The sequence below is a fragment of the Dermacentor silvarum genome, chromosome 1 (assembly GCF_013339745.2).
Source record: "Dermacentor silvarum isolate Dsil-2018 chromosome 1, BIME_Dsil_1.4, whole genome shotgun sequence".
In the NCBI taxonomy this organism is placed as follows: Eukaryota; Metazoa; Arthropoda; class Arachnida; order Ixodida; family Ixodidae; genus Dermacentor; species Dermacentor silvarum.
In genome coordinates this window covers 238,173,830-238,200,090 of record NC_051154.1, presented here as the reverse complement: position 1 = coordinate 238,200,090, position 26,261 = coordinate 238,173,830, and the positions used below count along the sequence as shown (strand labels likewise).

Below are 26,261 nucleotides of genomic sequence, written 5' to 3'. Positions count from 1 at the left end.
GACGTTCGCTTTAATTAATAAACATAAATGAACTTATCTGATGGCAGGATTCAAACAGGACCCCTAGCACAACAGCTCGTTTTTACTTAGCTTATGCTTACTTCAATTCATGCTGCCACTACAGTTACAAGTCTTACATTTAGTGTAATACTCTAACATGTTGCCATCGCATTCAATGCGTTGTCATTATGGCGAAACTGTGATATTTTTTGCAGTGAAGCTCTAGCCCCCGTATGCGTTCCCAGGGGGCTTAGGGGGGGTACCCTGGGCGGACACAGCACGTGGACAGGAATGGGGACTGGCAAGGGAGAGGGGGAAAGTGTGGCGACGGCGCCTGTGCACGTGGCCCGAGCTTATCTGGTTAGATCATAGAATAAAGCACAGAAGTCATACGCGTCGGAGGTGCCCACAAAACACGGAAGCAGCTATTTGATGTCGAAAGGATAATTCACAAGTGTAGTAGCCGTCTTCCAAGACATTTCGTAGCCGTCTACGTCTAAATGTATAGTTCAGTAAGCCCTGCTAACGTTACGCTAAAAGTTGGCTAACGGACATCTTGACAAGAGCAACACACATTCTCAAATTTTTGCGGCAGTGGCTACACATGGTTTGTTCAGTTACAATTTACTTTAAATGAGACAATGGACACCAGAAAAAAAATAAAAATGTTATTGTCGAGTAGAGTGATGCACAGCCCGATTGGTCAACTAGTGCATTTTGCTTAGACCAATCAATTGAATGCCATCGGTCACAATTACTTTGTACATAAAACAAGATCTGCATTGTATGCCGATGTCACCTCTGCATGAAAAGCGAGGACTGTAATAGTGAACTTATACAGTCCTCCAAAAGAGAGAGATGTGGATTTTAGCGAGCTCCTCGCGCAAGCGGTTAATATCACGGGCACCAAGGACCGCCTATTGGTGTTGGGCGATTTTAACGCACCTAACAGCGCATGGGGTTATATAAAAGACTCACCCAAGGGAACGCGTCTCGAGCACGCTGCGTCTAGGCTGGGTCTGACCTTAATAACGCTTCCCACCGCGCCCACAAGAGTAGGCAACAGTGTAAGTAGGGACACGTTCCCAGACCTCACTTTCACCTTCAACATCAAAGACGCTTCCTGGACAAATCTGGAGGAAAATCTAGGAAGCGACCATTATATCATCAGTGTCTCCCTATCGACACCCAAACTGCGCAGAGTCATAGGGGACGCGAGGATCACAGATTGGGCGGAATTCAGAAAATGGGATCCCCCACCCGAATCCGTACCGGAATCAATTGAGGCTTGGTCTGAGTACATAAAATCGGTACACGCAAACACAACGAAGAAAATAGCAAGAACCATAGAGGCACCGGCAGTAGATAGCCACCTGTTACGCCTATGGGAGATCAGGCGAAGCCTCCTGAAGCGGTGGAGAAGTCAACGACTGAATAGGAAACTCTTGCGCAGGATCGCGGCTCTGGCAGAGGAAGCAAACGAACACGCAAGCAAATTGGCAACTGAGGGATGGGTCAGCTTTTGCAGCTCGCTTCAGGGCACACTAAGCACTGCTAAAACTTGGACCATCCTGAGGAACATCCTTGACCCAGATAAGTCCAAATCCGCGACCAACAGAACAATGCAGAAAATCGCGGAAGACTTCCCGGGCACGGATGACGACCTCATAAAGGCTCTCAAGGCCAGATACATTGGCGAGAGTGCAACCACAACAAATTCGGCAAATCAAATCAGTTACACGGGAGCAAAAAATGAAAACCTAGACGCGCCGATAACAAAGGCGGAGGTCTTTGCGGCAGCCCAGGCGGCCAAGAGGAACACAGCCCCCGGTGAGGACCAAATTACAAATGCCATGATCAGGAACCTTAGTGACAAAGTCATAGAGGACCTAACAAATAAATTTAATGAACACTATTGGCTTAAAGGAAAGATCCCTGAAGAATGGAAAAAGGCCAAAATTATAACCATTCCAAAACCCGGGAAGAAGCCTTCCCTGCAGGCACTCAGACCCATATCACTGACGTCATGCATGGGAAAGCTTTTCGAACGGTCATTCACACCAGACTTCAAAATTTCAGAGGACGGGGGCCTGTTCCCGGCTACCATGCTGGGCTTCCGCAGTCGCCTCTCGACACAGGACGCTTTCCTCCTGTTACAGGAAGAGGTCCTAAAAGGCGTTCCCACGGGTGGGGAGCATTTGCTGCTTGCTCTCGACCTGAAGGGGGCTTTTGATAATATATCTCACGAGGCTATACTCTCAGAGTTAAATATAATTGGTTGCGGCGAAAACATATTCAACTATATAAGGGCTTTCCTCACGGAGAGGACGGCAACAATTGGTATCTCACAAGTAAAGTCTGAACCTTTCCTAATGCCAAACAAGGGCACGCCTCAGGGAGCCATCATATCTCCTTTGTTGTTTAACATCGCCATGCGTAGACTCGCGCGGGCCTTGGACGGTGTCCCGCAGCTAGGTTACACCCTCTACGCGGATGACATCACTCTATGGGCCACGCGCGGGTCTCTGGCCAGCAAGGAGCAGACCCTGCAGGAGGCGGCCCTGGTCGTAGAAAACTTTGCCAGAGCCAGCGGTCTCAGCTGCGCCCCCGAAAAGTCGGAGGTGATCCGTATACATAGAAAACGTTACAAAAGTAACGGACAAATAGAAATCCAAATCGAAAATCAGAAAATTAAAGAGGTCACCGTTGCTCGTATCCTGGGTTTCTGGGTTCAGAGCAACGGTAGGGCAGATTACACAATTGGTCTCCTAAAATCGGCAACCAAACAGGTGGCTAGGATGATTCAGAGGATCACCTTCCACAAAAAGGGGATGAAGGAAACCGACACTCTACGTTTAGTGCAGGCGCTCGTAATAAGTAAGTTGACATACAGCTTGCCCTTCCACACGCTCAACAAGAGCGAGGAAGGGCAAGTAGACTCTATCATTAGAGGGATCTACAAGGCGGCATTAGGTTTACCGGTAGCCACTGCGACAGACAGGCTCCTCGGGATCGGCGTGCATAACACGTACGCCGAGCTCAAGGCTGCTACATTAATCTCTCAAAGGAACCGTCTCAGCCAGACGAGGTCGGGAAGGGAGATTCTGATAAGGACGGGCTTTCCACCGCATCCCCAAAACTTGGACGAGGTGCTAGTGGACATGCCAGAATCCGTTCGATGCAACATCTCGGTAGCCCCTATCCCGAAGAATATGGCCAAAGAAAGGCATAAAAAAAGGAGAGAGGAACGAATAAAATGGCTCCGAAAACTAGTCAGAGGCAATGACAACGTACTCTACGCAGACGCTTCGAGATATAATTGGAAGCGCGCAGTGGTTACAGTAATCAATAGCGACACGAGTAGTATGGTATCAAGCGCCTCCTTGTACACGTCCTCGATCGCCAAAGCCGAGTGTTTCTTCGATGCAACATCTCGGTAGCCCCTATCCCGAAGAATATGGCCAAAGAAAGGCATAAAAAAAGGAGAGAGGAACGAACAAAATGGCTCCGAAAACTAGTCAGAGGCAATGACAACATACTCTACGCAGACGCTTCGAGATATAATTGGAAGCGCGCAGTGGTTACAGTAATCAATAGCGACACGAGTAGTATGGTATCAAGCGCCTCCTTGTACACGTCCTCGATCGCCAAAGCCGAGTGTTTCGCCATCGCCTTGGCAATTAAACATGGGGAGCGAAAAGTCGGGAAGGCCTACATCACTATCATCTCGGATTCCCAGGAGGCGTGCCGACTCTTTACGAACGGCCGCCTCCCATTAAAAATACGCAACTTATTAGGAAGGGAACTAAAAAACACTTATAGGCTGGTCTGGTGCCCGGGACATGCTGGCCTAGAGGGTAACGAGAGGGCGGACGCTCTAGCTCGAGAGCTCACGAATCGAGCGGAGCACCAGCCGCCCTCCCAATTACAACCACCCCACACGACACTGCATCGCCTTCGCGGGGAGGAAGACAGTGATCCTGCTCGGTTGGATCCGCGCGAGATTCTTGCTCATCAGCGAGGCGCACGGCAAAAGTATGGCGTCCCCCACAAATCTCTTGAAATGGAAGACGCAATGGACCTCCGTAGAATTCAAACGGGGGTCTATCCAAATTTATTGCGACTGCACAAAATTTTTCCAACCTTGTACGGGCACGATTGTCCGTGGTGTCGCGAATCGCCACCGACCCTCTACCACGTCTCATGGGGATGTAGTAAAAGGCCAGAGAAATTAAATTCCTTACAGGATAGGTACAGACTATAAAGCTCTCCGGAGCAATGGGAGGCACTCCTCGCTAGCTCAGACCCGGAAGTGCAACTAGCGCTTCTGGGCCATGTCTGGCTGGCGGCAGAAGCCAGTGGAGCCCTGGACTTGGGGCCCCACCCATCTAGCTCCTAAATCCCTTCCCTTTTACCTCAATTAATGTTAGTCTCTCTCTCTGCATGAAACACAGCACTGTCGACAAAACTTTGTACTGCTGGGTCTCCTGCGAACTGAAATAGTTTGTAGCAGGGAAACATTTTTGTCAGTGATGCTGCGGTTCAGGCTGATATGACATCCTGTTATCAGTTAGAGCTAGTATGTAGTATAGTTACAGCTAGTATATAGTTACAGCATTACACAAGTATACGAAGGAGAATGCTGTGCTACAATGAATTCTTAAAAATAAAGAATGATTCACATCTGGAAAAGCACTCGACGCACCACTCTATCTGGCAATACAAATATTTTCTTCCGGTGCCTCATTTGAAAGTAAATTGCAACTTTCTTTGAGGGTGTCCCTTGTTAAGTATTGCCATATGCTTGCAGAAGAAAGGGAACCAAGGGGCCCCGACTTATTAATCATAAGAAGCCAACAAACAATGACAACATAGGGGAAATTACTTGTACTTACCGATTGAAAATAAAGAAATGATAAATTTATCATTTCTTCATTTTCATCAGCAAGTACAAGTAATTTCCCCTATGTTTTCCTTGTATCATTGTTTGTTGGCTTCTTACAATATCATATGCTTGCAGAGCATCACGCAGAAATAATGGCCAGTTCTTCGGCATACCCTCCATTAGTGAATCCCTTGCATATTGCATGTTACCAGAACTGAAAGGAAAATTAGAACATGCTGTTTTTTTTTTTTTTTTTTTTTTTTGTTTGTTTTTTTACACACACTGTACGATGAGCTTTTCATGAAATGAAGTGCACAGAAAAGGACTGCAAGCCAAAATGCTGCAAGACATCTACTTTACACCATGTCACACAGTCAAACTTTATTACCCAATAAATGAGAAAAGATGCAGGAAGTGTAATTAACAAGAGTGACAAATAGCAGCAAAGTTGGCCATGCATAGATGTGCAAGATCATTGCTGTCGCAGCCAGAGCAGGCCAGTCTTTGTAGGAGAGCACTGGCTGCCCACAAATGCTTTCTGTCGCAGGTGACACGTGAAGGTTCTTGTAGACACAGGCAAGCAAAACCTGCACAGACGAGGGGGAAAAAAAAAAAAGCGAAAAAGGAAATGAGAATGTGCAAATTGGAACTTCAATTAACAATATGTGCCAAGCAAGAATTTTACCCCGTATTAGAAATAAATTTAAGCCCTCCTTTGTCTTAAAGCACTGATTTCTTAAAGGGACACTAAAGAGAAACCTGAAGTCCAGCTTTAATGGTAGGTTATCCTATCACGAACACAGACATCATTCTTACTGCTAACAGAGGTTTAATAAGCGAGAAAATAGCGGAAAACTGAAGCATGGGTGTTGACGCCCCTTTAAATTTCCTGCACTACACGTTCGTGACGTGGGAGGTCACAAACGCAGCCCGGCCGCGATTGGTCGAGAGAGTTGTCGCTGTTAACGAAACGTGCAAAGTGCGGCGACGGCGAAAACCCGGCGTCATGTAGCTGGTGCTATAAAAACAGCACAGGTAATATTAGATTTATGACAAATTTTTGCAAATGCCGACGCTGCACACTGCTGGAACCCGCAGCATCATGCCTGTTCTACACCCACATGTGACAACACAATCTCAGACACATGTGCCATCACACATTATTGGTCGATCCGCTCAGAGTAAGGTTAAATAATGGTCCGCACAACCTACCTGCGACGATTCATTCGGCAGGTACCAGCCAAGCACTGATGGTGCCAGAGCCAATTGAAGTTCGTTCTTGTATGGAAGCCTCGGCGCATGTTTTATCAATCCAAGCAGCAAAGCATACATCCTGCAGCACACACAAGGATATGAAATTAGACTCCTTGCTGATCATGTACAGCAAATTCCTGTAAAGAAACTAAATCACACAGAAAACATTTTAGAATACAGAACTCGTCACATACAGGCTTGAACACATTTGTGCATTGGGGAAGCAAGGTGCAACGTACACCGTTATAGCAAAATTTTACTCATATATGAAATACTGGTGAATCATGACACAAGAGAGTTAATTTGCGAGTTCTTGCATAGTATTGACCACCTTCATACGAGTTTAACAAGGCTTAGGAAAGAAGAAGTAAACTGTGTACATACACTGGTGCTGAGAAACAGAATAGTGGCAGCTGATTAGGGACCAGTGTAAAAAAAAATTTTTTAAATGCCCGTTTGATAAATGCTAGGTACTTTACGGTGAAGTGCTCCCTGGTCTCAACACACATGCAATACACTGAGGATCAGAGAGGGTAAAGTACATTGGCTTACACTGATCATAATGATGAGGTCCCGCCATCCAGCTAGCGCCAAGACACCAAGATGTCCCGCCGTCTAAACAGTGAAAAGAACAAAATAAGAGCATCAGGTCAGTTGAAAGCCAGATATGCAGTTACAAATAAGGTGAACCACAGTTATTCATTAATAAACGATAAGCAGTCCCGATTGCACTCCCAGATGAAGCATGTACTACGCTACAAGTTTTGCAGCTTAGTCAGAATAAAAAAACCAGTGCAACTTTGCATCAGCAGCCGATTGCATTTGACAATGCATAAAACAAGTAAGCATGGCGCTTGGAACGCTACAAGCTGTATAGTGACACATGCGCGTGCGCAATGCTACAGTGTAACGTACCCATGCAAGAACAAAAGGACACAAGATAGGGCTAGTACAGACTGGCTCACGATTATGAGCAGCGTGTCCTCGCTGAATGCACTCCCTTCGGTTGTTTCATGCTACGTTAACCACAAAAACTATAAACAAGCAGAACCCGCATATAAAAAATAAAGCTGACAAAAAGCAACAAGACAGTAGAGCCCAACCATATCACCTAAAGAAATTCGGACATTGTTGACGAAACACAAAGTGCAAAGAATTTCACTTAATGGAAAAAGTGCTACCCAACGCGCGACGTACAAAGGCGCATCGAGAACGGAGGTGGCGAACGCAGATCCCGCCATTGTGGTAGTAAGCCGTCGGCGAAAAAACGCAAAACAGCCGTTGTCACAAACATAATAGAGTGAGAAACTCTATAGTCACAAAGCACTGATACAAAACTGTTATATCGCCATGGCGGCCGAACAACTGACGATGTCACAGAAGCAAGACCATGGAAAACTGGGAAAAGTTACCAAGGCGAGTGGTCGACTGGTCACGGAGACAGCTCATTATATAGGCGGGCGTAGTTGCAAACAGCGTCTCCTGGGTGCGGATTATGTGTGTTTCTAAACCGAAACCGCTACATCACACAAAACACATGGCACACAACGTCGGCACAGCTAGATGACTCTAGTAGATAGAACAGCACACAACTAGCACAATGTACGAACCCAGGAACGAGACATTGCTTGCGTACGCCAACGACTGTTTTTTCCTTCCTCCATGGTTTTTTCATGGATGCAAGTATCTTTGCGTGGCTGGCTGCCAGGCTTTCGTATTCAGAACGGAGCCAATCTCGAGCCATATCGAGCATTTGTTCTGTTTATAATATTTTCTGTGTTTGTTTGTTTTAGCCAGGATTGCGTTATTTCGCGAGCGCTCACATGAATTCACGCGTAGATTGTTAAGACTGTCAACAACTTCATCTTCGGCGATGCCTTATGTCTTGTGTGGCTTTGCGATCATTTGGATGAATCGTCTTGGTGGCGACGATTGTTGACCCTTTTTGTGTATGTAAGTGGTCGATTGTGCGTGACAAGGAATCGGTTAGTCGCATTAACCTGTGTGTGTGTTTATTTCACCAGAAATTTAGTTCGCTCCGCCGTAATGCTTCAGGCTCTTTCTATGTTCTCAAATTGCGCAATCTGTTCACATCTGTGCGCCCACTAACCTCATGATTCCAAAAAGTCACGTTAGAAACATGAACTTTCCGTTTTCTTGAACCAGTAAGCTGTTGCCGGTTAGAGCTACGGGAAATCCCCGTGGCAGGTCGAAAAAGTAAGGCGACTGTTGCAATGCACCTGTAGATCGTGAGCGCGCGTTTGTCAGCGCAGATTATAGGCTGACTTTAATTGAACTTGTGAATCGATAAGTCGCGCAGTGTGTGCTGCTATGAGATGCAGAATATGCAAAGGCACAAACGGAACCGAGATCGAGTTTTCTCAGACGTGCAAAATTTTTACAATAATCGGTTCAGGTCAGCCTGCTAGCTGGAACCATGCAGTGCTGATGACATGCTGATTGCAAAATAAACTGCACCACAATAAGCTTAGCAACTGCCTTGCGGAATAGATAGCATTACATTTGCTAAATGTTTTGAGCATCGACAAGATCGAACGACCTACAGAACGCTGATTTACGCACAGCAAGATATGTCAAGGACGGGTGGGCTGGGCCAGGGAAGAAACCGCCACAACAAACAGGTGGGAGGGCAAGTAGGTGAATGGCTTTGGAGTCCACGCAGAAACAAATAGGAATGCTAGGCGCCGCCACGCCGTTAAAAAATCAGGTGAATGTTGAAGAGTGCGACAGTGACTAACGTAACAGAAAATAATTTTAAGAATGGGGGGTGGGGACCGTATAAAAGGCGTCAAGAACGATTCGAGAGAGCGTCTCGTCACTGCCCGATCGCTCAACACCAGACGGCCGTGGCCAGTCGCCTAGCTAAGGCTCACCTACCCTGTCGTTACACGTGCTAACTTAGATTTCTCATAAATAAATGCAACATAGTCTCATTTCTCTTCAGAATAAGCTGCAAGTGTAAACCTTGCGCCCACGTTCATCTCCTGCGTGCACACACGTTGAAATCTGGCGCACGCACGTACGAGGAGGGGGAGGCGATAAGAAGGCGAGCGCGGCACGCAGTCGCGTGACTTCACTAGGGACATCTCCGCCTCGCAAATCTAGGGAACCGCACAAGACGAGATCTGGCAACACTGGTGTGTTCTGGTGGGGATTTAGTCGCTCCCCTTTTTTCTGGCTTGCATCTTCTAGTTGTGTTGTAGGACAAGTTTAATCTGCCTGTAAGGGAAAAAATAATTAAAACATAAATAAAATAAAAAGAAAGCTGGAACTTCTGGCTGCAACCCCTGTGTGCATTGTGGGATCAAACTGCTTGTAGTTCTTATTAGCCAGGATTTGCTCTTTTAAGTGCAAGTCATAAGTTTAAGGTATGCTCATCAGCTGTAAAATTCTACTTGTCTGTGTGACATGTAACAGTACTAGAGACATGTACAGTAACTGTATGTGACAGTGGCCATAGAAACTTGTTGAAGTTTATTTGCCCAAGCTAAATCTGAAAGACATACCAAGAATATTAATCCAGTTCAGTGAAGTTTGTGTGGACATCAGGAAAAAAATGTATCGCAATACGTTGCTATCTTACTTGCCCATTGTCTTGATTGACATTGTATTCCGGGGGAGGGAAGCATTGCGAGTACACCAGCAAGGCCAGCAGAAAAACGGAGAAGGCTGCATGGCTTATCTCAGAGAGCAATTTGAGGATCTCAAAATTGTGAAGAAAGTGCAAAAATTTGGCTTTGCCTTCCTTCTCCTGGAAAGTAAATCACTCTTCTTGGGAGAGGGCGTCTAAAAATTGAGATACTGCCATGGTATGCCTTGTGCGTTAGCGTAGAAGCCTGGCTGAAGTTTAAGCAATTTTTGGGGCATGCAGCCTATGCACTTTGCAGAAGGAGGTCATTCTGCTATGATTTTTACCTGTAGTGCTGTTTGCACCATTGCATCTACTAGCAGCAGGTGGTAGGCAGTTGTTTGTCACCAAAAGTTAATTTTGAGGCTTTGGCAGAAATCTGCCATTCCATAGTGGAAAATTACTACTATGCCACGCTTGTTGGGCATCTGGATTTGTCATCATGTTTCTACGCTAGCCAGACCCTTGGTGAAATTGAGTAGAGCTTGCTTGTTGATAATTGTGGCCTTTAATTGGACTCGTCTTGCAGCCAGGAGGGAGTGCTGCTACTATGTTAACAATCACAGGTTGTGGTTACTTGAGGCACCAGTGCTATATGCAGGCTGGTATTATAATGGTAGCTGGTTTGTTTTTGTTGCTGCCTTGCAAGGTTATGATGCATTTCGTGAGATCAAGAATCACCATAGTAAAACATTTGTCATGTAGACTGGTCAATGCTGTGACATTTCTCGGAACACTTTTTGAAGAGGCTCGCTGTCCTTTGATGGGTGCAGCAACACAATATCAATTCTGATAAGCTTTGGTTTTATGCTTAATTGTGCAAAATTTTCATTCTTTATAAAAATATCAGTGGAAGTTCAGCGCTTGTCTTTGTCCCTCCTTGTTTGCTGCACTGGTATGCCATCAAAATGCAGCATCATTGCATAACCAATGTGATTCGATCTGCCAAGCTGGCCTGAGATTTAATTTGTGTTGACATATCTTAGCACTATTCTCGTGCAGTGCTTGCATTGCACAGTGCCTTCCAGAGCTCTGAAGCATGTGCATGGCAGCTGGTGTTATATTTTTATTTAGATTGCATGCTCGCCGTCGTCTTATTACGCATAACATGTACATACTTCTAATGCATGTGAAAAATGAATGATTAAAAGTGCAAGATTTCAATCTTCCACAAAATATTAAACCAAGCGATGTAATGGTGTTAAACTGTCCGTGCAAGGAGTGAAAAAATAAAATTGCACATTCATAGTGATGTGCGCTGATAGCTGTGCTCCTCTTCAGTTCAGGAACAAACTTTATGGTAACTGTAAATACTAGATGTTTAAAGTACATTTGAAGACTATCAGTTTCAGCTGTTCAGTTGTGCTACTTTTCAGTTGTGCTACACTTTTCCCATTTAAGAGTAAGCCCACGGAAATTTTAAAGACCCAATGTGGGCCAGCTGCTTTTACTTCATAGTAGTGCTTGTAAACTGCCTGCCAGCAATTTAATTCTCCCCATGGCGTGTACAGGCTTGCCCATAAGTGCAACACATTGCCTGTTTGAGTAGACCAGTACATATGTGTTAATTTTGTGTTCAGCTGATGCTTCAAATCAAGGGCATGGACTAATTGCAAATTGCTTATTGCTCTTACAAGCTGTGGGATACATCGCTAAAAGGAATTTAATGTATCATAAATTTATGCAAACGCTTGGTCAACCATGGAGGTCAGCTTTCGAGGATATCGCTGTCAGTGAATTTTGATTGGCTCAGCCAGTGGGTAGAGTGCCCATATAGCTCCAGTGAGGTGTATCACACCGGACGTTCTTCACACTAAAGCGAAAGTGTGTGCGAAAGTGACCAATTGAGATTACGGCCCCAGCACTGCTGAGGCATGCAAGTGAAAGGCTGCATTGGGCTTTTGGAAATTTTTTGGTCTTTCTTATGTGGGCTGTGTAGCCCAGCAAAGCACACACCTAAAAGAAACCAACTTAGGATAGGCAGCTCAGGGGAAGTACCACAGGGGTTGCCTTTTCTAAATTTATTTGTAATAAATGTTTCTCTTATGGGAAAGAGGCTACATGGCAGGTAGCGAGCCAAAAACAGCTGAAACAGATATTTTCAAGTATATATTAAAAATGTTTTGATATTGTGGCTGTAAAGTTAACAATTAAAAGTTAATGAGTAATATTGACATAAGAACATATAAAAAAAATGTACTGGAGGCTTCTTCAAGTGGCTGCTAACAACATCAGTTCGTTTCATGGGAGTAGAAGGCCTTGCTTTAAAATAGAAAAAAAAAAAAGCTTGCAGCTTGCTAGCTGGAACATCTATTTTAATACAAAATGTCGGTGAAAAGAGCAAGAATACACATAATTGCATAGGTCACCTTTCAGTGCAAGTGTTGTCTGCAATGCGTTTGCAGTCAACATGACATACCCCTACTACTTGTCTGCCTGCATTGGCTAAAAGTGGTGACGGGGAACCTGACAGGACCATGATAGTGCAAGTTTGCACTTTAATTTTCCACCTTTACATACACTGAATACTTGTTTACTGATAGTTGTATGCAAGGAAAGAAACGAAGAATAAAATTATATGTAGTCTCTGATGATTGATAGAAATAGGGGCGGGCAAGCAGCAAGGATTGTCAAGCTTGAATGGAAGAGCCTAGCACACGATTCATGCTTGAAAATGCACTTCATGCATGTGTGTATTCTTTCTTGTTTCTTTGCCAAACTTCATCACATGGAGCTGCCCACTCAAATGGTCAATGCTTCCTTATTGTTGGAATATTGGACAGTAGTACCTTCTATGTAGGCTCAGTTGGATCTTTTCAACAACACTAGTATGAAGTCAGCAGTTCTTTGACATTATTTTTCTTTCATTAAAAAAAAAAGTTGTGCGTATTTATCACCTCACGCATTATATTCTCTCTGATTTATATCTTCATTTTATGTTAGAGATACAGGGTGTGTCAGCGAACACTTTCAAAAATTTTTGAAGGTTGCCTGTGGCAGATGGCACCATAGGTCGTCAGTGTGGGAGAATACTCACTCACACTCACTCACCATAATTTTTTCCAGGCCCCGCACTCACTAACGTTCACAGTCACCTCCACTCACAGCACTCACTCGCACTCGCAGTCACCTCCACTCACACTCACCTGCACTCACACTCGCTGGTACTCACACGCACCCGCACACACTTCCATCACACTCACTGGCACTCACTCGCAGTCGCACTCACTTCCACTCACACTCACAAAATCTCACTCGCACTCGCACTCATCTCCACTCACACTCACCTGCACTCACACTCACTGGTACTCACTCGCACTCACCTCCACTCACACCCACTGGCACTCACCTGCACTCACCTCCACTCACACTCACTGGCACTCGCACTCACCTGCACTCACACTCACTGGCACTCACTCGCACTCGTACTCACCTGCACTCACACTCACTGGCACTCACTCGCACTCACCTGTACTCACAATCAATGGCACTCACTCGCACTCACCCCTTTGAAATGAGTGCGAGTATGAGTGAGTGCACTCATGAGTCACTGTGCCGAAGTTTACCGCTCACAATTCGTGTATATTCATAACGAAGCTTCCAATTTAGCACTTGTTGCATTGGGAGTGCGCCAAGGCAGTGTTTTGGACGCAGTTTTATTTTTAATATACATAAAAGATTTGCCTTCCCGATTACATGCTAACATCCGTCTATTCGCTGACTATTGTATTTCGTACTGCGAAATTATTCACAGTGATAATCACCATATACAAAATTCTGCCTTTTCTTGGTGTCAGGAGTGGCAGATGACTCTAAATGCCCAAAAATCTGTAACGCTAACAGTAAGAAAAAAATAGATATCTGAGTCACGGGCACTCACTCACACTCACCTCCACTGACACTCACTGGCACTCACTCGCACTCACCTTCACCCACACTCACTCGCACTCGCACTCACTTCCACTCACACTCATTGGCACTCACTCGCACTCACCTGCACTCACACTCACTGGCACTCACTTGCACTCACGCCTTTGAAATGAGTGCGAGTGAGTGATAGTGAGTGCACTCATGGGTGAGTGCGCCTACCTATGGATAGCACAATTCTACTTCATGAGCAGGTCTACTTGAAGAGGAAGACATTCCTTGCACAAAAAATTTAAATGCATAATCATATAATTAACAGAAATTCACCAATTAAGTTATAACTAGTTAACCTTACGGGCCATATTGCAATTTACAAATTCTAGCCGTGGAGTTCGCAAGGCAGATCCACTTGGAATGACTTCTCAGGATGAGACCAATTGCGAGATATTCCCAAAACTTGCGGTGAAATGCATTGGCGTTCCAGTTACTTTTGTGCTTCAATGCATAAAGCGACGTTTTCTTAAGAAAGTAACTGGAACGCCAATGCATTTCACCGCAAAGTTCGGGAATTAATATCTCGCAATTGGTGTCATCCTGACAATTCGTTCCAAGTGGAACGAATTCTTGTGAACTCCTTGCAAACTCTATGGCCAGAATTTGTAAATTGCAATATGGGCCACAAGGTAATTAGTTAAAAACTTTAATTAGTCAGTCGATTATGCATGTCAATTTTTTGTGCAAGTAATCTCCGGCTTTTAGAGTAGACCAGCCCAGGAACTAGAATTGGCGCTATCTGCCACAGGCAACCTTTAAAAAATTTTGAAAGTGTTAGCTGAAACACCCTGTATAGTAGCATTTGTTCTAATGTGTCACACTTTTTCCTTTCATTATTCACTCTCCTTTGCTGCTTGTGTAAACACAAATTGCTGCATTAGTGTAGTTCTGTGGATTTCATTATTTAACTGTGGCCAACTCTCATTGATACAAGCTCCTTTAGGCCGTAGATCTTTGTCAGAATTACCCATGGTTACTGAAAGAAGACATGCACACAGATTTATGCCTCCTCCTACACAATGCTAAATGATATCTGCAGACGTAAAGCTGATGTATGTTATGTGAAAGAACGGTAGTGAATGTAGCTTGTCAAAATTTCACAGTAATCAGAATCAAGCCTATTAAGCCAAAAATATGTTACGATCTAATGATTGCACTACCAGTACTGCATGTTTGAATCTTTTTATGGCTGTGTTGCATTCCTGGTTGTTCGGAACATTTAACATACTGCAGGATAGGCCACAGCAATCCTGCAAGAGAAATCCTCCTTGGCCAAGAGAAAAGATTCTCGCCCATGCAATGCATATCCAATATAGCAAAGTCGTGAGAGTCATGAACGTGCGACTTGGTGGCATCATCTTGCAGTGGCACTTGTCAACATATACACTAGCTGGAATATTGGACACGGGCAGGTTTGACTAGTGCTCTGTCATCAGCTGCTTTTGCCTGCTTTAGTGTACCTAGAAATCCAAAAGATTTAGCTAAGTGAAAGATTTGTTTCAATTTATTGGCTTCAGAATACAGTGGAAACCTAGTTCAACCAAGAAAATTGTGAAGCTTGTTTAAATCAACTGGAATCTTGAATATTCAATAATATTAGTCTACTGATTTTAGTAGCTCGTTCAGAAAATTCTTTGAGAAGAAATGGGCGCTGCTAACTTTCTGTAGTCACCTGTGCATCATGTATGATCATAATTTTATCTTCATGTATCTCTAGTACCTTTCGCTAAAGCCTTTGCAAATAAGATATGCAAGCGCTATCAAAATTGGCCAATACGCAGTGTCATCATGTAAACCTAACTCTGGTTCCTACTTCCCTTCATTCATTAAAGCTTATTTGTGAAAACATGGAATGCTGTTTTACCGAACTGGTTTGTACGCTAAATATAGTTCGACATATTGAGTAATTCTATATATGGGAACTCGTGTATCTGAAATGAACCCGAGTATGATGAGTTCGTTATGCTTGGGTAAAGGAGAGCTGTGTGACAGTGCTGAAACACCCCATCGTGACCTGACTGTCGTAGAGGCCTGTGTAGGTAGCACAACAACCCAACAGGATCAAGCGCTTCATCAGGTTATGCGTCATATTGCACTCTACCTGCTGATGTCCAAGCATGCTCGAAAAACGCACAGGAAAAAGAGCTGCTGGTGTTGGTTTTATGGCACAAGTTCAATATATCCAATATCCAGTTTGTTTTAACTAACTTATAGTATGTGAATATCACCTAAAAAGCTTTGCATGTTTGATATAGAGCATAAATCACTGTATGCAAGTTATAATTTCTAGTGTGTCAGTGTGCAGTATCAAAAGTTTCAAGTTCCTAAAATTTTATTATTTTATACATTCCTCTTGGTGATACACATTGCGTTTTTTTAGCTTTATGTTCACTAACTTCTTTATGCTTATCAGGATGCATTGTGTTTTTTGAGGCTGTTCATTTTATACACAGAATTTTTCAGTTGGTGAGTGCCTAAACCTCCAACAAACTACTTCCCTGCATAAATATACCATACCAATGCTGTGAGCTGTTGTAAACAATAAACCAAGTCATGATGACTGTGCGGGACTTTGATTACAAGACTTAGTTTGGTTTGTAATGCAGTGAAGCACGAGTTATAAATTTTGGGTTGTATTTCGATGCCTACAATAAAGTGCCAGTGCAGCCTGTGCTGTGCTGATGTCGTGACAGTTTGTTGTGATGTCACATTGCAAAAGCGGCTCATTAGAAAGCTGCTTCCATGGATTGTGGCATTTTATGTTCAAGTATACACCGCTCCCCCTGTGCATTGTGAGGCTAGCAGCACGGGGAAACACAAACTAATTTTTGAGGTGCTTTGTCTAGATCTGACTGAAGCTGTTGTCAAGTCTTGTTCTTAAATGTTGCGAATGTTGCATGCATAACATGTAGGGACAGTGACTAGATCAGATATTCATGAAGGCCTGAGGGAGCAACAGAATAATGCATGAAGCATGGGAGAAACAAGGCCCTTTTCCCTACTTGTCCTCTCCCTACCTGTCCTCACCATTTTGCATGTAATGTGGTAGTCACCCCAAGGCAGAGCGGGTACAGCTTTTCTGTGCTAGCGCTTGTGTTGCTAGTTGTAATCACAACTATAGGTGTGAGGCTGCAGAACTCGACGTCCTTGTAATGCAGTAGGATATTTTTGGAAATCAAGGTCTGTTTTTAAGTTGTCTGAGCATGTTGGGTCTGCCTTGCAGCACTGGTAACTGGAATTGGTCTTTCAGTTGAAAAATCCTTTTTCTTTATCTGTAAGCAATGCTAGTCTTGCAGACGAAATGAATACATGAATGGGTATTTAGTGCAGGTGCTCAAGGCAGACTCGCAGCAGCAGAAAGTTCGAATGGCCAAGCTTTGTGCGGGAGCTTCCCACTTTGTCCTGCTTTGACAATGCCATGTGAATACATGAGCTGTAGCAGACCTTGTTGGTTCTGCTAAAATAAGGGAAAGGGGGCTCTTATTAGTATATTTGATATTTCCAATTTCTTTTAAATAATACTGTTTGTTTTAAGTTCCATGTGCATTCTGAGCTATCACTGGAGTTTTAATTTGATTGATGTCATCCTGTCCGCAATCTCATTTGAACATGGAGACAACCAGAAAATTTCTGGCATGCAGGGAAGGTGCACCAATTCCCACTATGAAAATAGGGACAAACAGGGGCGGATCCAGGTTTTTTCTGAGGGGGGGGGGGGGGGGGGGGGGGTCAGCTTCTGTCAATGATGATGATGATGATAGTAGCCTTTCTTATTTAACGAAATTTACCGTTTTTCTTCACGGCAAACCCGCATTTATAGGGCTAAAGCGACACCTGTAGCCCTCCGTGGTGGCTCAGTCAGCTCAGGCGTTGAGCACGAGATCGCGGGATCAAATACCGGCCGCGGCGGCCGCATTTCGATGGAGGCGAAATGCAAAAACGCCCGTGTTCTTGCGTTGTAGTGCACGTTAAAGAACCCCAGGTGGTCAAAATTATTCCGGAGCCTTCCACTACGGCGTGCCTCATAATCGGAACTGGTTTTGGCACGTAAAACCACAGAATGAGGAAGAAGACCTGTAGCGAAGCCAGGTATCGGTTTCTCCGAGCTTATAGGAAAAGGACGTTACCCAATACAGCCATGTGCTTGGCGGCTGCGCCTGATAATACAGGGTGTTCAAAACTAAGCTTTATGGTTTTCTTAAAGTTAGGCACTGGGATCCATGCGAAAACCACCTGTGCAGATAAGTTATGTGGCTAAGGGGGCACAAAGTGAGATGATAATTATCGCTGTGAGCAGCCCAATTAACTAAAATTGAACAATTATTTTTTGTTGACTGCAGTAAGTGGGTATATGTTTGTATTGAAAACTTAGAGACAGTCGAGTTTCTACACAGTATCAGTCGGAAGAAATATTCTAGCGTGTCCGTGCTCCGAGATATCAGACTCCAAATTTCACTTGTCGTACTGCGCAGAATAATCGAGAATAAAGACGCGACAATTCTCATGAATTCCCGTGAATGATCATGAAGCTCAGTGACCACTTCTGTGGAGGGATGGCGGTGCCATCTTCTCTCTTGAGTCGTGGTGGTGTGTTGACTAGAGGAAAGTTCTTGAATACGGGCGTAACGGTCCGCTCCAACGCAGCAACCACTACGCTGGTTGTTTACGATATGCGAATCACCACGTATGAAGACTCACGACGCCACCTACAAGAATAACGATATGGCGTAGTAGGCGAGAGCGCGAGCCAGCGTCTTCATGTTTTGTTTCCCACGCGACGTCATCCTTTTACACAAGGCGCGCATCTGCTCCCGTTTCTCTAACCACGCGACGCCATCCTAGGCCCGCGCGCTGGCGTTGGCCGCTGACGTCACGCTCCCCCACTTCGCAGCCGCGAGAACGCCCAATCAGGTAAACGGATCCGGTGGGCTTCAGCACTGCGAAGTTACAATGAAAAACTTGTAGCGTACGAACGGTACTGTGCTCGTACTGGATATTGTCAACGTGTACGTAACTGTGATCACAATGAGTGCTACAGTTAAAAAAAGATGCCTATGCGTAGTTCTTAGTTCAGCTGTTAGTTGTTATTATTTATATATGAACTCTTCAGCAAGAGATCTCTTTCATTAAGCAGGTTGGTCGCGGAACCGATGACAGCCAACCCAGTGAACCATTAATGTACCATAGATGTCCATAGAACATCATGTTTGAGACATTGCACACATCCTATAGATATCTATATTTATCCAAACAACATTACAAATACGTACCATGGATAATCTAAGTCCCATCCAGATCACGTTGCTCTAACGTTGAAAGGATGTCGCAGCTGGACATAAGTAACCTCTAATAGAGGTTCTTTTTTGGGGATGCAGGAGGTCCATAGAACATCTAGTGGATATTTCCTGCTGACGCTATACTGAGCTGCATACCTGCGAGTGCCACAGCAGATGTACTATTGAATACAAATGAAATGGGAACAGCAGAGTGTGTGGCCAAAACGTATCTAAAAGCACAGTCTGCAGCGTCGGCCAGCGATCATTTTACACGCATGTGGTTACATGTACAACCACATGTACCACATGTACATGCATGTGGTTTCGATGCGGAGTGCGGGGCTGCTTGTCCTAGTGCGTATTACGTCACCTGTATTTTGTTTGAAGCTTGTATTCTCACCCCACTATTGCAGTGCCATTCCTATCTGTGATTACTTTTAAGGTGGCTAGCACTGTTGTTGCGCATCCAATGCAATACATTTTTCGTGCCATTCAAATTACGATTAGACACTGTCAGCTTTGATGGTGGTAACAAAAGCAAAGCAATGCACGTTAGCAAGCTGGGTAGCATGCCAGCTATATCACACTACAGATGTAGCGATGGTGCTAGTCACCATAACACTGTACTGCCAGGTGGGTATGGCACTGTCGAGGAGAGATGAGAAAACAACTTTCGGACAAAATACGGGTGACGTTTATCGCAATAGGGCGAGCAGCTCTGCACTCTTCCTCGAGAACTACATCCCCACGCACGTGCACAATGACTGGCCGACGACATGCACAGTATACCTTTAGTTATGCTTCGGACACACACTCCGCTGTTCGCATTTAATTTGTCCTCGATGGTACATCTGCTGAGGCATACTAATGGCACAGTTACCCCCATTGTCGGCATGTAGCTGGTGACTTTGCTTGAAATGTTTTGTTAACGTGTAAACGTGTGAATGTGAAAATATAAATTGCAACACTTATTAAGGTGAAATCCTTAAATGGCTCAATGGTCGAAAAATCCGATGTCCAGCGTTGCAGCACCAAAATTTAATGGCACCAAAATTGGGGATTGAACCTTCGACCTTTGGTGTTAATTAGGTCGAAGCAAATTAAGGCATAGTTCATTAAGATAGAGTTAATTGAGGCACTCTAACCCACGGCCTTTATTGGGAGTCAAAACCACTTGGAGAGATGGGCGAATCGGCCACATCTCCAAATTATCTCAAAGTTGGATTCCAATTGACATGGTGAAGGTAGAGTCGAACCCACTACCTTGGGTGTTCATTAGAGCGAAGTTACTTAAGGCAAGTTAATTAGGGCAGAGTTAATTAAGGCACTCGAACACTCGCCCTTTGGTGGAAGTCAAACCCACGACTTTTGGTGTTAATTAAGGCAAAGTTAATTAAGATACAATTAAGGCACTCAAACCCTCGACCTTTGGTGGGAGTAGAGCCCGCAACCATTGGTGTTAATTATGATGAAGTTAATTAAGGCACTCGAGCCCACAACTTTGGTAGGAGAAAACAATAGAAGTAACAACGCATGCGAATGAGAATGACAAATAATTTAATTAATGCTTCGTGAGTGCGCAGGCTTCTGCCTTCGTCCTCTTCAGTGTTCGCTAAAGTGACTGTCAACTTTTATATATAGTTCTAGCGCTCATCAAAATGCGAAAAGTGTGCTAACAAAACCGTAAATCCGCATTTTGATCATTATGCATCATTACAAATCCTGCAATGGATAAATGAAAAATAGTGAGTTCAGTAAGCACTAGGTTTACCTAGTGCTTACTGAACTCACTGCTTACTGAACACCAGTGAAACTCACAATGTCATACCAATGTTACTTTATTTATACAACTGATAAAGCTTTATTACAAAAATGATCGGCCCCCAGCCACGCACATGTATGAAATTATTCATTAGATGTTCTCGCTGTATACAAACAGGTTAAACGCGGATCTAAAAAAAAAAACGTAATCAAAAACAGATTCTTGAAAATTAAACTTCATTAAAACACAAGTAACGAGTAGGCACAAAATGACTAGTAGGCACAGTGCCACAATTATAATTAAAAAGAATAAAACTGATTAGTAAGAGGTAGTATAACATACTAATTAATGACCAAAAGCGCATGGCCTGCTTGCCAGCACTTGCTTCTGGGGCCACCGGATTCAAGATAGAAAGCCAGTACTTTCTAGCTGCATTGAAAAATATATGGTGAAATAAATTCCACGCAAGCAGAATCCAGAGATGGAATGTTCATCTTGATAGGCAACTTGGTCAGGCAGCTTCTCAGATCACAAAAGTGCCAATAACATAATGCTGCCAGAGACTTAGAAATAGGCATTGCAAATGAGAAATATCCCTGACACTTGAAGAGGAACGCAGGAAACCAAGCGATACAAACATGTGCGAAAATTAACCATCAAAACATTGCCTCCCGAGTATTCCCGTAAGGCGAACAAACGTACCGTAAGGCGAACAAACGTACCACAAATAGCAGTCAGAAGCACAGCTCGAAATTTCAGCACGCAACTGTACAGTTCTGCCTAGTATACACGTACTTGGGCCATGGTCAACCGCACAAAAGTCGAAAAGACACAAATACAGCACACGCTGCTCACGCCCGGAACATTGCTGCGCACTTGCATCGAGGCGCGTGTTGCTGAATTGATATCAGTGGCGATGCGAAGTCAGAGCTATTGCGAGTTCAAGCTGGTTCAAGCTTCTTTTTTTCTTTATAAATTGTCGTATTACATCAGCAAGTTAAAGGTTACGTATTTTCAACAGTGTACTAATAGATATAACTGAAAAATAAAGCATCTTTGTATGAGAAAGAAAATGACGTAACCGAGACCGAAAGCATAGCGAAAAAATGGCGAAAGTATTGGCTTTTGCGCGCGGTGTCCGGCAGCAACGTTACTAGACCTCCAAGAGTGCGAGCAAAGGTTGTGCTAAATTTCAAAATAATTAATTAAATGCTTTTGCTCTCCTAGCTTCCACTTGTTATGCATTAGAGACAATTTGCTTGTATTTCTGCGGCATAGTGCGTGCATCTACTCATAACGCACTATGTACGATCAATGCACGAGAGCTTTGAATGTGCAAGAGATGTCCAAATCATAAGGACATTCGACGTCCTCTGGATGACCTTTGACTGCCACGTACCAGTCGAACGTACGATAGATGTAAACTGGACGTCGTTAAATGTCTTGGATATTTGGTCTTTTGTGGTACATCCAATGGATATTTGTGGTACACTGGGAATGAGGCAACCGTTGACACCCCAAGAGGAAACTAAGTTAATCAGGCGCGAAGGCGCTCGAGCGGACCTCGGCGTGTTTGGCAAAAGGGACGTCCCCTCGTTCATTCGACGCCACCGACGGGACGAGTAAGGCATGGCAGGCGCCAGGAGGTCCAAGGTGTTCATGAGAAAAAATAACTACGGCAACTTCGCGACACCACACTCCTACGGAATACAACTAAGCTTGTGAACGAGCTAGCTTTACTTCTACATGGCTGATACCACTGGTACTCGCGAAAAATACTTTTGAAGAATGCTAGTGGCCATATTTTTTTTTCTTTTTTTTTTTTTTTTTTTTTTTGCGACAGGGCCATCCCCCTGTCAGCGAGGGGGCGATGCAGAAATCTGAGGGGGGGGTCAGGACATCCGGACATCCCCCCTGGATCCGCGCCTGGGGACAAAGCGACACAAGATTTAGATTTGCTGGTAAAAATGCATACAAAGGCATCAAAAATCTCGTCAGTTCATAATTGTATTCAGTTATGCTGGGGAAATGACATAAGCTATTTTTTTGCAAAGCCTTTCAGTCAATTATATTATTGCTTCACTAAGGTTGGCAGCAAATTCTAGGTCCCCTGTAATTGGAAATGGAGCTATTAAAAGCCAAGCACAACGTTATAAGGCTGCTTTGCTAGTAATTTACTGGTGCCTGCCAGTTCACTTGACATTGCTCTTATACTTTTAATGTTAAAGCTGCCAGGTGATAGCAGCTGTTTGCTAGTGGTTGTAACCTAGTCACTCAATAGCATTTTCTCGGTGTCATAATTTTAATATTTATTTATTCATTTCACTTGCATAAATTTAGGTAATATTTAGTCTAGTGTAATTCAGTGATCCTTAATCATTTATAGAAACGCTGTCTAGCCTATAGATTTGGGCACTACATTATCAAAGACCTGGAACAGATGTCGCTATGTAATTTTAAGCTGATATGCTAGGTGACAACTCTCTTGTAGTTTTTCCTGATGCATGTATCCCACAGTTGTCTGTATGTTTCGCATAGCTCTTGTTGCTTTTATTTCACTGCAAGTGCCGAGTGGGGTAGCTCTGTGCCCATAGGCTTCAAAGGTTTGCAGAATTGGCAGCAATTCAACATTGCCTCGTTACTTATGCTTTCGTTTCAAAAGTTTACTCTGTCCATGCATTGTTGGATATTTTGAAGCAGTTCTTGTGGTTACACTGCACTGTTGCGAATACCCCCTGTGCTCGCTCTTTAAAGAAAAATAGCTGTCTTCCAAGTACAGCCACCCTATCTGCAGTCCTGTTGTTAGGCTCTTTGGCACACTGATAAGGGGTAATAAACTGGTTGTGAAGGAGGGAATTTTATTTGCAGTCATTAAATGAATGTTTTCGAAACATTGAACAGGGCTTTGCGTGCCGACTTATTTAGGTCTTTCTTCTGCAATCTCTTTGGTTCACAAATGGCTAGTGTAGACGGGCGTGATGCAGGGAACGAAGTGTGTTTATTCGGAGACAAGGCCCTGCTTAAATAAGGGCCGATACAAAACATGACATGCGCACTAGGAGCATCAAGTGCGCACGTGTACATGATAATGCGACAATGCGCATGGTTACATCTTCCTTCCTTTCAAGATACAGAAAACAGACACGAAACAATTTCTATGACAGAGAACTATCATATTGGTTTCTCTGGCAGGGGATACCGTTGTGGCGATCTGCGCAAGCGGTTACTTCTACGAAGGACGTCCTGAGGTGGCTGTTCCGTCTCCTGGCGAGGCTGTAATGCTGGTTCCGCGGAAGCAGTCTTTCCAGGGGAGGACGCAGGTTGCTCTGCTCTGGAACTCAGATGTTCTCTGGTGCGGCGCAGCTGTTGTCCGCTGTCTGTAGTTAAGGTGTATGACCGTGGTTGGCCTGCTGGACCTACGACCACAGCTGGAGACCAGTGTCGGCGTATGGTGTCGTACACCGATACTGGAGAACCACTGTGAAGCTGGGGTAGATGTTTTGCCGTCCTGTTGTAGAAGATTCGTTGCTTCTCTCTTATTTCACTGAGACGATTACGAACAGATTGAGGCGACACCGTCCGAGGTTCCAGGTGGCTGGAGAGAACTGGCAGTTGCGTTCTTGTTTGGCGGCCCATCAACCTCTGAGCGGGTGACTTCAGTTGTTCGTCCCTTGGCATATTTCGCCACTCCATCAAAGCGCTGTAAAATTCAAAAGTTCCAAAAGGACACTTTGTTAGCAACTTTTTCGCCTCCTGCACGGCGCGCTCTGCCATGCCGTTGCTACGCGGATAGTACGGGCTTGAGGTTACGTGGGTGGTTCCGAGCTGTGCATTAAAAGATCGGAAGCATGCACTGTTGAACGGTGGGCCATTATCCGTGCACAGCTTTGCAGGAATTCCATGAGTCGCGTAGACGGTCATGCACGCGTTTTTTACTGATGCCGCTGTTAGTTGACGAAGCTTTTGAATCTCGAAAAAAAACGAGTAGAAATCCACGAGGATTAGGTACGACTGGCCATCGTGGTAGAAAATATCAAGCCCAACGACTTGCCATGGCAGATTTGGTATCTCGTGGCTCAGCATGGGTAGTCTACTGTTTCTGTGCTTGTACTTTTCGCAAGCTGCACATGACTTAGCTAGTACTGAGATGTCGGCGTTCATGCCGGGCCAAAACATTACCTCTCTGGCTCGCATCTTCATTTTTTCTTCTCTCCCGTGTGCGGCGTGTAGCAAGCGTAGAACCTCTGCCCTCTTGGCTGGAGGGATGACGATTTTGTCGCCCCTGAGTAGCAGTCCTTCCTCGACGTGTAGCTCGTCGCGGTAGTGCCAATAAGGACGCAGGGCGTGCGACACTTCGTTCTTTGTTTCCGGCCATTCTGTGCTCGAGTAGGTGCGTAGTTCGGCCATGACAGCGTCCTTGTTGGTTTCGTTCCGAATACTCTCGAGCTGCTGGTTTGACACAGGAAGCAAAGAAATAACGTTTATTTGAAATTCTTCTGTCTCATCACTTAGTTTAGTATTGCTTGGAAATCGAGAAAGCGCGTCCGCTAAAAACAGTTCCTTGCCTGGTTTGTACGTTACTTTGATAGGAAATCTTTGCAAGACCAGCCTCATGCGTTGCAGGCGTACTGGGCATTCACATAGTGGCTTTCTGAATATCGATTCTAGAGGTTTGTGATCCGACTCGACGATAACCTCACGCTGCCCAAAGATGTAATCCTGAAATTTCGTGCAACCATGAACGATTGCTAGTGTTTCTTTTTCGATCTGCGCGTATCGCTGCTGTGCTTCTGTTAGCGAACGCGATGAGTAGGCTATCGGTTGCCCTTCCTGCAGAAGAACGGCTCCTACTCCGTGCTGGCTAGCGTCTACTGACAAGGTGGACGGTTTTTCTTGGTTAAAATAGGCTAGGACTGGTGCCTGTGTGAGGGCTGTCCGAAGCTGGTGAAAGCTTTCATCTTGCCGGTCTGTCCAGACCCAGGCGTTGTGCTTTTTCAACAGATCGCGAAGAGGCGCTGACAAGGTGGACATGTTGGGAACAAAACGCGCCACGAAGTTGATCATGCCGAGAAAAACTTGAAGTTCCTTACGGTTTTGAGGTGGCTTCACCTGCATGATGTCTTCCACTCTGCCGGTATCCAGAGACAGGCCTTCTGGAGTTAGAACGTGGCCCATATAGCGGACTCGAGGCTGCAGAAAATTGCACTTTTTCTTATTGAGCTTCAAATTGTGTTCTCTACATCGTGCAAGCAAGGCTAGCAGATTGCTGTCGTGTTGCTCTCGCGACTGTCCCCACACCAGGATGTCGTCCATTACTACAGCAACGCCTCTCAAGCCCTCTAGCACTTGGTGCATCACTCGCTGAAAAACTTCCGGAGCGGACGCGATGCCGAAAGGCATGCGCAGGAATCTGTATCGACCATAGGGCGTGCTCATAGTACACAGTAGCGAGCTCGGCTCGTCTAGCTTTATCTGCCAGAACCCTGACGATGCATCAAGGGTAGAAAAAAATTT

The 26,261-nt window shown here is 44.7% G+C and overlaps 1 protein-coding gene and 1 long non-coding RNA gene across 4 annotated transcripts in view; one reads left to right on the top strand and one right to left on the bottom strand.

Annotated features, from left to right (window-relative positions):
- The window catches only part of LOC119436970 (dynamin), a 156,799-nt gene that overhangs the window by 88,870 nt on the left and 41,668 nt on the right, over positions 1-26,261 (top strand). The window lies entirely within an intron of this gene.
- LOC119436964 (uncharacterized) overlaps positions 5,191-26,261 on the bottom strand; it is a 29,066-nt gene continuing 7,995 nt past the window's right edge. Inside the window, exons 1-4 of one of the 2 annotated variants that reach the window (XR_007464798.1) lie at positions 7,337-7,565; positions 6,692-6,754; positions 6,098-6,218; positions 5,191-5,472 (exon numbers count right to left, since the gene is read on the bottom strand). This is a non-coding gene — a long non-coding RNA (uncharacterized LOC119436964). Of the gene's footprint in view, positions 5,473-6,097; positions 6,219-6,691; positions 6,755-7,336; positions 7,566-26,261 lie in introns of those variants that run through there. The other variant, XR_005189158.2, reaches the window with a different exon arrangement.